The sequence below is a fragment of the Ostrinia furnacalis genome, unplaced genomic scaffold (assembly GCF_004193835.3).
Source record: "Ostrinia furnacalis isolate ACB-3 unplaced genomic scaffold, ASM419383v2 OfSCF0353, whole genome shotgun sequence".
NCBI lineage: Eukaryota > Metazoa > Arthropoda > Insecta > Lepidoptera > Crambidae > Ostrinia > Ostrinia furnacalis.
Genome location: NW_021130592.1, coordinates 170,454 through 183,996, shown reverse-complemented (window position 1 = coordinate 183,996; position 13,543 = coordinate 170,454). Strand labels below are relative to the sequence as shown.

The window sequence follows — 13,543 nt, the reverse complement described above, 5'->3', positions numbered from 1 at the left end:
ATATTAATCGAACAACATAATTTCGCCTCATCACAGCGATATAGAAATAATAACTTCGCCTTGTCGAAGATCCCAAGACATCAAAGGAAATTGGCGTAGGCTATCAACTAAAAGTCGCGAGAATTTAGTCATCAATAATAAAAAAGGTTTTAAAGTGTTTCCATTAAAAGCCAATGTTGTTATCGTTGTGGGTTACTAATGGAAAAACATTATTCATTATTCATTATTCTATAAACTCTATTTCTATAACCTTCTGAAAAGTTTTCCATTCATATTGTATTTAGTTTAATGTGAGTTCAACCCGTGTAAGAAAATTACATAATGTTATAGTCACCCAATATCCTTTAGACACCAATAAATGTCTTCAAGAGGATCTCATCATTTTAAACACAATGACAGAACAAAAACATCGTAAATTTGACGATAGATCATTATCCTCAACTAAATACGGATATAGTCAACCGCAAGTATATGCAGATCTATCAAACTTTGTGATTTAGAACTTTATTCTTCAGACGTAAAGTTTTTAGAAACAAGCGATTATGTAGTACCTGGATATACCATCGACTGTAGGTTTTACAATACACATCGGAATACGAAATGATAGAGTTAGAAAACATACTAATAGGGAAATATTCCAAAGGCAATTTCCATACCTCCCCGTGGAAAACTCGTCGGATGCCAATCTATTGCCTGGCGGTCGGAAAACTGTCATTCCACCCGCTCGCCACCAGGCGGCAGCACCAGAGCCCGTTTCAATCATATAAACGTGCGCCCGCGCCGCTCGGCGCATTGCCAGTCTCGGCCTCCGCGCGGTCATACCTCTGTGCACTCGTGTCGCGCTACACTTACGAACATTTGTGATAACTGTGCATCGACATGGATATTCTCACCCTGGACCCCACTGGACTTTATTAAACCAACCATGGACGTCACCACACTCGACCCCACTGGCCAATACTAACATGCCCAGCAGTCTGGATCCCACTGGTCTGTACTGATTACTGAACCTATAGATTCTTATTAGAATGGCCGTCAAAGTACTCGATCCCACCGGCCAGTACTGAAACGCCACCATGATCGGGCTAGACCCCACTGAAATCTACTAACTTCCATCTTCGATGAGACAATGTGCTGTGGAAGGAGAAGAATCTCAACCGGCACCCGCCCCGAGGAAACCTCGTCCTGCAGGAAGAGGAGGCTTAGAGCGAGATAGTCGACTTCACTCATCAATAACAAACTCATCGCGACTGTAAATACTATGAATAAAACTGAGGGGGACGTGCCCACAAGGTCATCAGATGGAAAACAGCTGACTGGCGCGCCGCGCGCTATCCGGAAATACATCAAACCTGACAATCGAAGCAAAAAGTTTCAGAACGCGTCATAACTTTGAATGTAAGTATTTTTTTTTCTATTCTCAGCTACAAAGACATCGAGACGGAAGTTTTTCAAAGTTTGCTGAATGAAATGTCATTGTAACCTTTTGTTTCGTGTTTGAATAAGGTTGTCTAGATTTTCGTGATGCCGTCGACAAAGAGCAAAACGGACAGCTGTCCCGCGGCGGACACGCGCCTTGCACTCTGCATATTAAAAGTTCGTTGCACAGCTGTAATCCTTCCTAGTCTGCGGCGCCATATTTGGCCGCCGAAATTACGACCGCGTGGAATTTCCACCTTTTTGGAACTCGATCTTGACGTTGATTTTTTTTCGCACAGATTATGTAACGTCATTGCGACGATCAATCTATGATACACGATTTTCCGCCGGAATTTCGGCCAGTATCGCAATTTTTATGGCACCGACCGCGAGTTCGTTGACCGGACATATTTTATTTCATCGCGCGCTTCCACGTACTCACACAGGGAAAGAGCACGCACACGCGCGCGCCGGCCCGCACACAGCAGCGCTTGATCTTCGCGTGTTTGTGTTCGGTTTCGCGTAAACACTTGTGCGTTCGGCTGTATTATGTGTATAATCGGTTTTTGTGTAATTAATTATCATTATTGTGCCATATAATTTGCGACTGTTAAGGTAGCTTTTAAAAAGCAAGGTTGTAAACTGTGGTTCCATATTCATATCTGGGGTGTAATGTTAAATGTACGCGGTGGGTTCGAGTGGATATTTTGTAGTGGCCGCGCGGCGTATAATAAAGATTAAGGCGCGTAATGTGTCTGTGTTTGCCGAATTATTCCAGTTCAACAACCGGGCGAACGCCCGATCGGGTTCAAAATAGACGCGGGCACGATCCACGCCGCTCCTCAGCGACATCCACATCAAAAATGTTCGTAACACGCACATCGCGTTCAATTTTGGGGGGAAAACATTTGTATTTTGATGAAATATGAAAATAATGGAGGTTTTGGGGTACATAGTTTTTGAAAATGGATACTCTGTACTTCTTTATTTATATTGTTGTCTTTATTTCAAATTCAAATGTTTTATCATTCGAAATTGGAACATCTTTTAAAATAGGTCCCGAACAATGACACCTGAAAAACAAAGCATTAAGCAATTTGTATTTCGAACTCTACAAAACAAAAACAACAGATAAAAATCTGTCATTTGTTTTTAAATCGGAAAACCGATAAATAGCTGAATCACTGGCCACATGTGAGCTCATAATGTTTCAAGATGAACCGCCTTGACCCCGGTCCTGCCTGCAAGTGGCCTGTTTTTGGCATTGCGTCATCATAGGTCATACCTCCCTAGCCGGCCATATTTTTTTGCTCGTTTTCGTATGCTTCGTACGTTTATACTCTTCCTTTGTCAGTAAATTCAAATCCGCTGCTATTTTGGTAACTTAATATGGGCGACGGCCATTCCGTAAATTAATGTGGCGTAATTTCATTGTGATAACATGAGCCGTTCTGCGGCAATTTTATACTCTTTTTAAGGGAGCTCTAGCCATAAAAATAGCTTATATGGCGCTTTTGATATGTTCATCTTGATAAGTGGCTATGGAGCCACTCATGCATTATGTGGTCTTATAAAAAAATCTAAAACACGTCATGCTAGAATACGAAAATGAAATCTGAAAACTTTTCAGCATCCGAACGTTCAACTCCAATTCAGCGGTTGGTAACCTCCTGAGTTGCCGATTTTACCTAATTGATTATAAATAAAAAACTATTTCTCTAAATACATTTATGAATAATTTAAAAACAGCCATAAAACTCGAGTCGTAATACTAAAGCAGGTGTAACAAAACTAGTATTTTCGCAAAAAAAAATCGGCTATTAACTTTTTTGAGATGCGCTTTTTTACAAATGGCCGTGCGCACCAGGCCTTAAATATTGAGAGCCTTTTGCATAGGTATGTCCCACCCCTTATCTGCGATATCGCAATGTAAAAACTATTAATAGTTAACCAATATTATGCAAATTGGAATAATAGTATCGTCCACGTTAAAAATGTCAACAAAGAGCTCGAGATCAAGTTGTCTTGCGTTAATTTTTTGTAACAAAAACGCAATGAATTGAAGTAGAAAATGTGAATTTTTTGCGATGCAAAGTATTACTTGTCGCGTTACAAAGGTGCAGTACAAGGCCGGCCGACAGCTGGTAGGTCTAATTACGAGTTTTATGTTTAAATAATTAAGTGCATAGGCGAGCAGGTGGTCAGCTGTTTATGCAAGAATAAAATCATTATTTACGAACGTGCCAAATTACGGATATTTATAATTCGGATCCGACGTCGTATTATCCGACCGCGACACATTAATAACACCTATCTTTGAATTTGAATAACTATTTTGTAGTTTTCGCGTTATTTTCGTCGTTTTTGAAAACACATGTCGCAATTATTCTCGATGTTCACTTAATGATTGTTTATAGGAATTTTGAAACGATATTATAAACGTAAACAGTCATGAACTCATGATACTATGTAAAAGTTAGACTCTACATAAATACGACCTTTGTTTACTTAGATACAAACAAATACAACGTATCAAAAATTACTTCAAAAAAAAATAGTTAAACAAAAAGCATTCAATCCCGAACACTATTCTATTTATCTAAATAATTTTCCATAAAACATTTCCTGAAAAAACAATAAATACTATGTTTTAATGAACACGATTAGCTTACAATGAGATACTACGTTACTAAAACTTCAGCATGAAAATCATAAACAACAACAAATAAAACGTGAAAATCTAATATTGAAAACAAAACAGTATCTACGAAAAACATAATAGCGTACCAATAGAAAATCTGAAATCAAAACATCAGGAAATATTCTTTAAAAATTAAAAGGATACTCACCCAAAATTGTTTTTAAATCAAAAATGGCCGATCCAAAACATCGGTATGCCATTCCAAATTCAAAACCTAATAGAGTTCCGACGATGGAAATATTTAAAGGAGTCAACAAACTAAGGAACTGGTTTTATTTTGTTTGAACACAAATATTCTATATGAACACGTTGATAAACGTGTGTCGCCTATTTTATAGCTTTACGATGCCGAAAAAACTGGCAACGATGATTCGATGGGAAATATGCTATAACAAAATGGATGAAAACGACTCAGGTGGGTTCATAGCCTGCCTGTTGCAGTATTAGTGGAGAATTGAGATTATTAAGAAGTTTTCTGCGAAATTTGTATAAAAATTATTTGAGGAAATCAGAATAAATTTGAGATATGACGTTGACTCATTGAATCAACACCGTATGTAAGTTAACACTGGATCTACTTAGGTAGAGTTTGACTTATTGCAATAATTCTTGAATCTCTTCACTGACTGAGACTTAATGATGTACAATATTGCTACTCAGACTTTTAAAACGAAGCAAAATTCCAAAAGATGGTTTTATATTAAATGCAGGACTGAGAGCCAAATTGTAACACAATAGATCTATAGTTCGATACCGATCTCGATTTGTATTTAACTATGGAACTAGAACAGATACAAGAAAAAAATGTGTCAACTTTTCAACACTCAAACATGCAATCAAATTTTTATACACTGAGTCACTCACCTCGCAAAATTTTAACGAAACAGTTTATTACTAAATTGTAGAGTTAACATCATGTTATCACCTAATAATAAAATCTACGAATTCAGATAACAATGTAACAATAATGATGCTGGACAAAGGCCTGGATTTCCACGAAGATCGATCCTGCGCCGCTAGCATCCGTCTTTCGGCTGAAACGAACGAACGAACGAATAATGATGAAAACGAAAATAAATAAGCTAAAACTATCCTTGTGGGTCAACTTTGACATTTTACGGTTAAAAGTGTATTTTAATATGAAATATCTTTCATACAACGCAAACAGTTATTATGCCAAAGTAAATTCATACATTTGCATTGCATTGAAAATTATTAAACAAACAATTTAATAAACATAAATTAATGATGCCCGTTTCATTCAATATTAAGATTTCATCAATTATGTAGGTACTTAATGTTAGCATTTATAAAATTTACTTAACTTTTAAAAACTGAACTATCGAATGCTTTGCGTTCTTTAAAAAACAAACTATCAACATAATTTTGATTTGCTATAGACCGGTGCAACAGCTAGTTTCATCATCATCAACAGCCCTTTACAGTCCACTGCTGGACTATGAGCCTCCTCCACTATAGTGGAGGGTTTTGCCATAATCTCCACGCTAGGCAGGCGGGTTGGAGATCGCAGTTTAAAAGATTGATGTTTTTCAGAGAGCGCTGCTGCCCATTCTCTGTTTGATGTGTAGTCCCTAAGTCGCCTCTTACGACACCCGCGGGAAGAGTAGGGGTTGGTGACAAATGTATTCTACTCTGCCGTCACCACACGGCTTATTCACAACAGCTAGTTTATTTAAAAAATATTTCATCAATAAATATGTAACTGGCTGTCAATCTAACAAACTCCCACTGAATAGCCAATAAGGTTGCACTCGTAAATCAATTTAAAAATAGAACGCAATTTTTAATAATAAACACTTGACACTGGCTGTATATGCACACCGCGCAGCCATAATTGAACAAAAAAACTTTAAAAATCTAACGAGGTTAGGTCTCATGCAGCCAGTTACCAAAGAGGCTAGATCGCAAAAAGGTTGCATTTAGTAGGTCAGCGGTTGACGCACGGTGCAGCCTTGCGGTGTCCAAGTGTAGTTACATCATAGATTATATAACCTCTGCCGTAATATCCGCCTCGATTGGAATCTGGTATATTCGCGATCGCACTAGAACGAACTAGCAACTTGGCGGATTAAAAACTTCCGTTTTAAGAAGTAAATAAAGTGCAACAAGCAAGAGTAGACTCCTTTATCGGTGTNCGTTTTAAGAAGTAAATAAAGTGCAACAAGCAAGCGTAGACTCCTTTATCGGTGTGAATGAACCTGTAATCATTTTTACAGCTTTTTTCAGCGTTAATATTTAGTTAACTTTGCTATAAGCTGTATGTTTTCCTAATAAAGAAAATAAAAAAAGTATTGAAATTACTTCCTCTTAAATAAATACACTAAATAACAACTCCTGCAACTTGAAACCTACTTTAAAAACATGAAAACTAGTGAAACTGTTAAAATGTGTATTTTTCCACCATCTTAAAGACAAACAGTCGCACCTAAGACAAAAAACCTTGTCTAATCGCATCTAAGTATGAAAAACCAACTAATCAATTCAAAAAGAAGCTAANAAAATTTTGTATGAAAAATTAAACAGCGCCCCCTAGGGCGGCTATAATATAGGGGGCGCTGTTTAATTTTTCATACAAAATTTTTCGATGACACTTTGAATACGCAACGAAACGAACTCGAAAGTTTTTCCTACTAGAGGTACAGTATTCATTTTTACAGCTCATTACAATCTAGTTGACTTTGCCAAAAGGCAAGTATTGAAATAACTTCCTCTTATTTCATGCAATAACAATTTTTACGACTTCTAAAACTTATAGTTCTTGCAACTCACGAAGGCGAGTGAGCTACTTGTGTGTACGTGTACATGCACATAACGGTAGTGTAATGTCTATCAAACCTTTGAAAAACGAACAGTAGCGAGTCACCACACATGTAAAGCTTACTCGCCTTCGTAAATTTCAAAAACTATACTTAAAAACATGAAAAGTAGTGAAACTGTTTAAACGTGTATTTTTCCACCATCTGAAAGACAACAGTCGCACTTAAGACAAAAAACCTTGTCTAATCGCATCTAAGTATGAAAAACCAACTAATCAATTCAAAAAGAAGCAAATTTTCCTTAAAAACTAATTGAATCGTTACATAAAATGACAGCGGTTTCACTTGATTTTCCGCAAACACAAACGCACACTTGTGTCATTGTCACTGTGTTGTGTACACATGCGCACAACAGCGCACACATGGATGCTCTTTGTGTGCATAAAACATGACTTCCCCCTTTCTATCATTTAGGTACGTTTACTTAGGGAATCTTTTTGAAATTAGAATAGAATGCTAATATTTGTCATTTGTTTTTGTTTTTTATGTTTCCTTCTTTTGTTTTTAAGCATTGTAACAATCGTTCTAGTGGTAATATTTATTTAAAAATGGAATATGTACACATTTAAACAGTAAATAATTTAACAATGTGCTACAATGCGTTGAAATACATAGCTCTACGTCTGGCTTCGAACACGCCCTTCAGACTCGCACTTGACACTAAAATATAAGCAAAGAATGAGCAATTTGCATGGCCTCTAGTGTATTTTTTCCAGTTCACATTAAGCCTTATGGAGATACCGATAAATTAGGCAGGTGCTTTACAATCGAAGTATTTTTATACTAAGCCTGAAATACGCAAGTGACGGCTCCGCTAAAAACGATCGCATTTTTATTTCAGCATGATAAAATCGTAGAGTAATTAAGTTATGGGCAGCCGTATAGTATTTTTTTCTAGTTATTCTAAATTACAGCAAAAAAATCATATCAAGAACTCTGATTTGATCCAGACACGTGCTTAGATTCGTCATCCATCAAGTCATTGACACCACTGCAGCCAGCGCCAGTGTACCAGGAGATGATAAGCCGGCAGAGTACAATCAACTCTCAGTGCATCCACCCTATCATACAAACACGCCGCATCGCGTCTAAAAACTCCATTAAATCTATGACTTATTTAACCAACAAATAATTACATCCCAAGTTTATTACCCGAAGAATTTTAAAATAACCCAACCAGTTTAGCGAACTCGTGTTATCGTACCCGTATTTCTCGTATCAACTCTGTCGTCGTTACGTTTTCACCGATAAACAAAGATAAAGCGTGTTAGATAACACCATAACGCACACAAACAAAAAACACTCGTTGCTAAAACACGTGCGCGCTCGGAAACCTCCTCGCGACTCTTGCTGTCCTGGTACCCGAAACAGAGAAACGGCTCACGAACGAATCTGAAAACACAACATCGGCAGCTTTCACGTGTAGAAAATTGTATACAAACGAGCCACATGCATACAGCGCATGCTCGCGTTTAGAAATGTGTATTGAAACGCTTCGCGGTGTGGAGAAAATTTCCTATCCGAACACTTACATACACGGTATGTACGTACTAAGTGGCAGTATCTCAAAGCAAAGGAACGCGTGTTAATAGCAAAGTTGTGTTTCCGCATAGGCAGTTCTTAGAGGCAACGATCACGAGCGTGTGAGGCGTGCCCCCGTGTGAACACGAGAGCGTCAACCTTACGAATTAGAAAAAAGTCGCTTTACGCCACTTGCCTCGACGCGTCAGGGCCTCTGCGAGTTGCGATAAAAACTCTTTCAAATTGGGAATCACCATAATCAACATTCCAGTTTTAAATATTTTTGGCATTTATTCGAATTTGCATTCTAATTTTAATTTCGAAATATTTATTATTTGTTGGCAATAATAAATGAATGAAAACATTGGAGATTGAAAGAAAATGCGTCAAAATGTCGTCAGTGGTTGCGATTGTGACGCGACTACACGCGCTCACCCACACCGAGACATAACGCCAACACTCGGCCTCCGCGTACCTCTACAACAACATCGAACTAGGTACGTCACAAGTCGCCTCTCTTGAGCTCTGCGCGCCTGGTACCTCGACTCCCCGTAATAAGCTGAAGATAACTTGCTTTTCTTGATCTTACAATAAAGGAAGACATTATTTATTAACTTCCGTGTATCTTACCTATCTTTTCGTCTTCAGACTTCTATTACTGGCTGCATCGATATTTATGGCGGATTAGATACTTAACTCAAGCTAATCATCCCTGTAGTAGATCTATGTAGAGTCCATATAAAATACAATTTATTTGCTATATTACTGAAATATTAACATAATACCATTAAATATAAATTAATAAAACACAGACTGGATTGCCGGTAAGACACATCGGGGATATTGCAGGTCCTTTCATAACACCTACACCGGCATTACCAAGTCTCCATAAACTTTTAGAAGGCTTGCTACAAAGTAAAATCTCTGCGCGCCTTATGTCGCCCTGGTACAAAGTGTTCTAGTTGACGATCCGAGCAATATGAGATGACGATGAAATCAGGTTATTGTGAAGATTTTGTGAATCTTTATTAAATTAGTTGAATAAATTAAAATGCAAATAACTAGATAAGTTTAAAATTAAAAAAGGTTTGGGTTACGAAAATAGAATGGTTGGTAGCGCCATCTGTTACCGGCCGGCGTCAAACTCGTATGTGCGGACGCTGAGAAATTTAATGATAAAAAAATAGGTGGATGGTAGAGCTAGCGTTTAATTTGAGGGATTATTAAGGCAATGTGTCGCCAGGTTTATTGTACGATGACAGGTGCTCGCAGGCTGCGCGGCCAAGGATGTCCACTCAGCCGGTGCATGGGGCAAATGGCACGGCGGTAAATATTGGCTAGTTTTTTGCCTTTAGGACATTCGAGATACAGTGTACGCTTCTATTATAATTAGCAGGTTTATCTCAATATTGTAATTGGACGTCTGGACGAGACGAGTCCTTTGTTCGTCGGATGTGACGTCACCGATATGCCTATTAGAGACTGAAATACACCTGTAACACCTATTAGCGTGTAACAAGTTTCAAGCATAATCTAAACTCTATAATGTTACTGGGTCGATCTATTTTTGCGTGCTGTATTGAAATAACTAACAAAGAGTCATAAATTAAAACTAAAGAAGGTTGACAGGATATAAATACATACTATTGGAAATTCAGAAAATAAAAAACTGATTTAACATGAATTAAAGGACCATACCTATGTAGAGACAGATGCTATTATTGTCCAATTATAAATATTTGAAACAATTAAACAAAATAACAAAGAGACTGAAGTTTATTTCAAAAATGCAGTAGAATGTTCCGATATTTCATTCCAAAGTGACAAACAACACAAGTGCAAAGTTTTCGTATAATAAACAAGAATACATTACTTACACCATAAAAACGACGGTGAAACATTGGAAGGCGATAAAATAAATCGGCCATGTAACCACCTGCGGTAAATTAAAATTAAATGTTTTAAACATCATCAGCGGTGGCCATAATGATCTTTTTTAAAAGAAATAATAATTTGACAGAATTTCTCGAATGTATTCAATTTATCACACATTACAACTTTATCAATCCATCTTGCCATAAAAAATAATTATGCATTTTAGAATAGGCCTTTACGCNCAAGTTTCAAGCATAATCTAGACTCTATAATGTTACTCGGTCGATCTATTTTTGCGTGCTGCATTGAAATAACTAACAGAGAGTCATAAATTAAAACTAGGGAAGGTTGACAGGATAAAAATAGTATTAGAAATTCCACTAATAAAATAACTGATTTAATATGTAACTTTAGTGCCCAACTAAATTGAAAATGTGTTTGTAGATTATAACTTTTAACCAAAATAACAAAGAGAAATACAATAAGAAATATTGAATAGAATGTTCCTATATTTCATTCCAAAGTGACAAACAACACAAGTGCAAAGTTTTCTTATAATAAACAAGAATACATTAAGTACTTACACCATAAAAATGACGGTGAAACATTGGAAGGCGATAAAATAAATCGGCCACGTAACCACCTGCGGTAAATTAAAATTAAATGTTTTAAACATCATCCGCGGTGGCCATAATGATCTTTTTTAAAAGAAATAATAATTTGACAGAATTTCTCGAATGTATTCAATTTATCACACATTACAACTTTATCAATCCATCTTGCCATAAAAAATAACTATGCATTTTAGAATAGGCCTTTACATTTAGGCGTTCAACAATTTAACCATTAAAGCTCGCTTTTATAAAAATTCAAAGCCATTTCAGCAAAATACCGCCTCAACAATGCAGTAAGAACCATCTTGCGCAATGAAAAAATATCGAAAACAAAACCGTGTTTTTTGCAAACATTACGATTCACTAAAAAATTTGTTTGCCTTCGCAAAAAGTTAAAACTGCGACCTTGTACTGAGTAATTATTCCCATTGAGCGGTGGTCTATGACTATGTGGTGTGGTCGCTTTTTTGCGGGTTTTAAAGCTCATTTTCGAATCAAAGGGACCCCGACGTTTTTGTTCTTTATGGGTGACAATATTGATGCATTTTTGAAACACAAGACTTTTTAGACGTATTCGAACAAGATTTAGTGTAAGACGGCAAGAATCATGAAACAGTTTTAAGAGCCTTAAGGCGTTTCAATCTTTGATTGGCTAAATAGACTTTAATCTACCTTAGAGTGTAGATTCAGACTTGATACTCACTTTATATTCCAGTCAAAAGCGTGTAAACGCCAAGTGACAAAGCGATACACCTTTAGCGCATTATCTACTAAGTTACAGGCGTCTCATCACGCATGCAATTATACAAAAAAGGAACGATTAAGACCCGACACGAGTCTGGCCAAAAGCAATTTTATAATCATTATAAAATTTTCGCCACAAAAGTAGATTCTGTTTTAACTAGAGCATGTTAAAAGGAGTATAAATAAAAAGAAATATGTTACCAAGTGACCACCTGACGGCATGTGCGCCTCTACAAGATATTGGCCATTGAAAAACCAGTCAAGTTTAGACCGAGTATTATTTTACATCGTATTATTTAACCACTCGGGACCCTTCACGGTATCTGCAAGATAAATTTATTCGACGTAAATTGGAGTGAATACATTTGCGATATTGGTTCGGCTAGTAAAAGTTATTTGTGAATATGAAAGAAGTGCTAATGGGAACATAAATTTCATTTCATTAATAACAGTGCCTGATAAAAGTTACTGATAAAAAAGTATATCGACTTAACTTTGTTTAACATAAATACGTAAACTTAAAAAAAAATTAACTACAAAATGTGCGGACCTTGAGTCTGCAGATTGTAGTTTCTAATAAAAAAAAAAAGAAGTAGGTACCAAATATTTAGTAGCCCTTCAAGTATCAGCGAATCGAGACACCATCGAAACACAAAAGAATACATTACCGCGGTATCATGCTCCACTTAGGGTTCCACCAGTCAGCAACTTAAAAATAAAATCTTTGTGATTATACTACTACCCAACCAAACCCAAAACCACCTACTAGATTTTTGTAGTGTCCTTTACTGCGTTGTTATTTACTCTTGACTTACATCCTTTTTCTTTTTTTCCAGGTGGACTGCATCAAGCTTCAACTTCTGAACACGTCTCCAACAGATGCTCATGACCTCATCAGCTTATCATCCATTCCATCCTCCCATAGATCAACGTAAAATACTCACTAGATCTTAAGATATACGACTGACAACACATCTGTGTAATGCACATATCCTTCATGCATTTGTTTTTTATATAAATTATTTAAATGTAAGCATTGCCAGTTTTACTGATAAATAGGGGATCGTACACCACAGTCAATTGCGATACTTTTTTAAACTGCCAACCTGTTTTTTATAAGAAATACCCGCCTTTTGACGTCACTTCTGGGTTCTATTTTCAAAGATTTGAATTTAAATAAAAATAGAATGTAGCAATGAATTAAAATGTGCTGGATTCATTCTTAATTTAAAATCGTCGTTTTTATTTGTTTTTTTTTTATTATGGCTTCGTGCAGTTTGCGCATTCAGCCAGTGTCAATTTTTTTTTGCTCTCGAGGAATTATAAGATTTGTGAATAGTGTACGATCCCATATTGTCTATGCCCTGAAACGGTATCAGTAAAATGGCGCCTAGGTTAAGACTTAAAGACAAGTCAAAAGAGGCAATGGGTTTTTTGTAGTGTTCTTCACCGCTGTAAATTATTGAGGAACCGTCAAAAATTTTCCGTATATAGGAACTGACTTAGTTTTAGTTTTTCACCCCGTGTATACGTAACTTCAACATATCCGAGTTACCATTTAAACTTCCGCTTTGTATGTAAATAAGCAAGGCTTCTGCTTTTAAATAGATTTTAATTCATTTGAAACATGTTCAGTCTCGTTCACTTTGCCTAGGAAAGAAAGAGACAAAGCGTGGCCCAGATGATCGTGAAAATTTTATAACCTTTATTATTTAATACTAGCTTTCCGCCCGCGGCTTCGCCCGCGTGGAGTTTTGTCTGTCACAGAAAAACTTTATCGCGCGCGTCCCTGTTTCAAAAACCGGGATGAACGAACAACGAATGAAAATGGT

At 36.8% G+C, this 13,543-nt stretch overlaps 1 long non-coding RNA gene across 1 annotated transcript; it reads left to right on the top strand.

The window, feature by feature from the left end:
• The first annotated feature begins 776 nt into the window (after nucleotides 1-776).
• LOC114361167 (uncharacterized) lies at nucleotides 777-13,066 on the top strand. Its single transcript, XR_003656573.1, has 2 exons — nucleotides 777-1,398; nucleotides 12,548-13,066. It is a non-coding gene; the product is annotated as an uncharacterized LOC114361167 (long non-coding RNA).
• The last annotated feature ends 477 nt before the right edge of the window (nucleotides 13,067-13,543 follow it).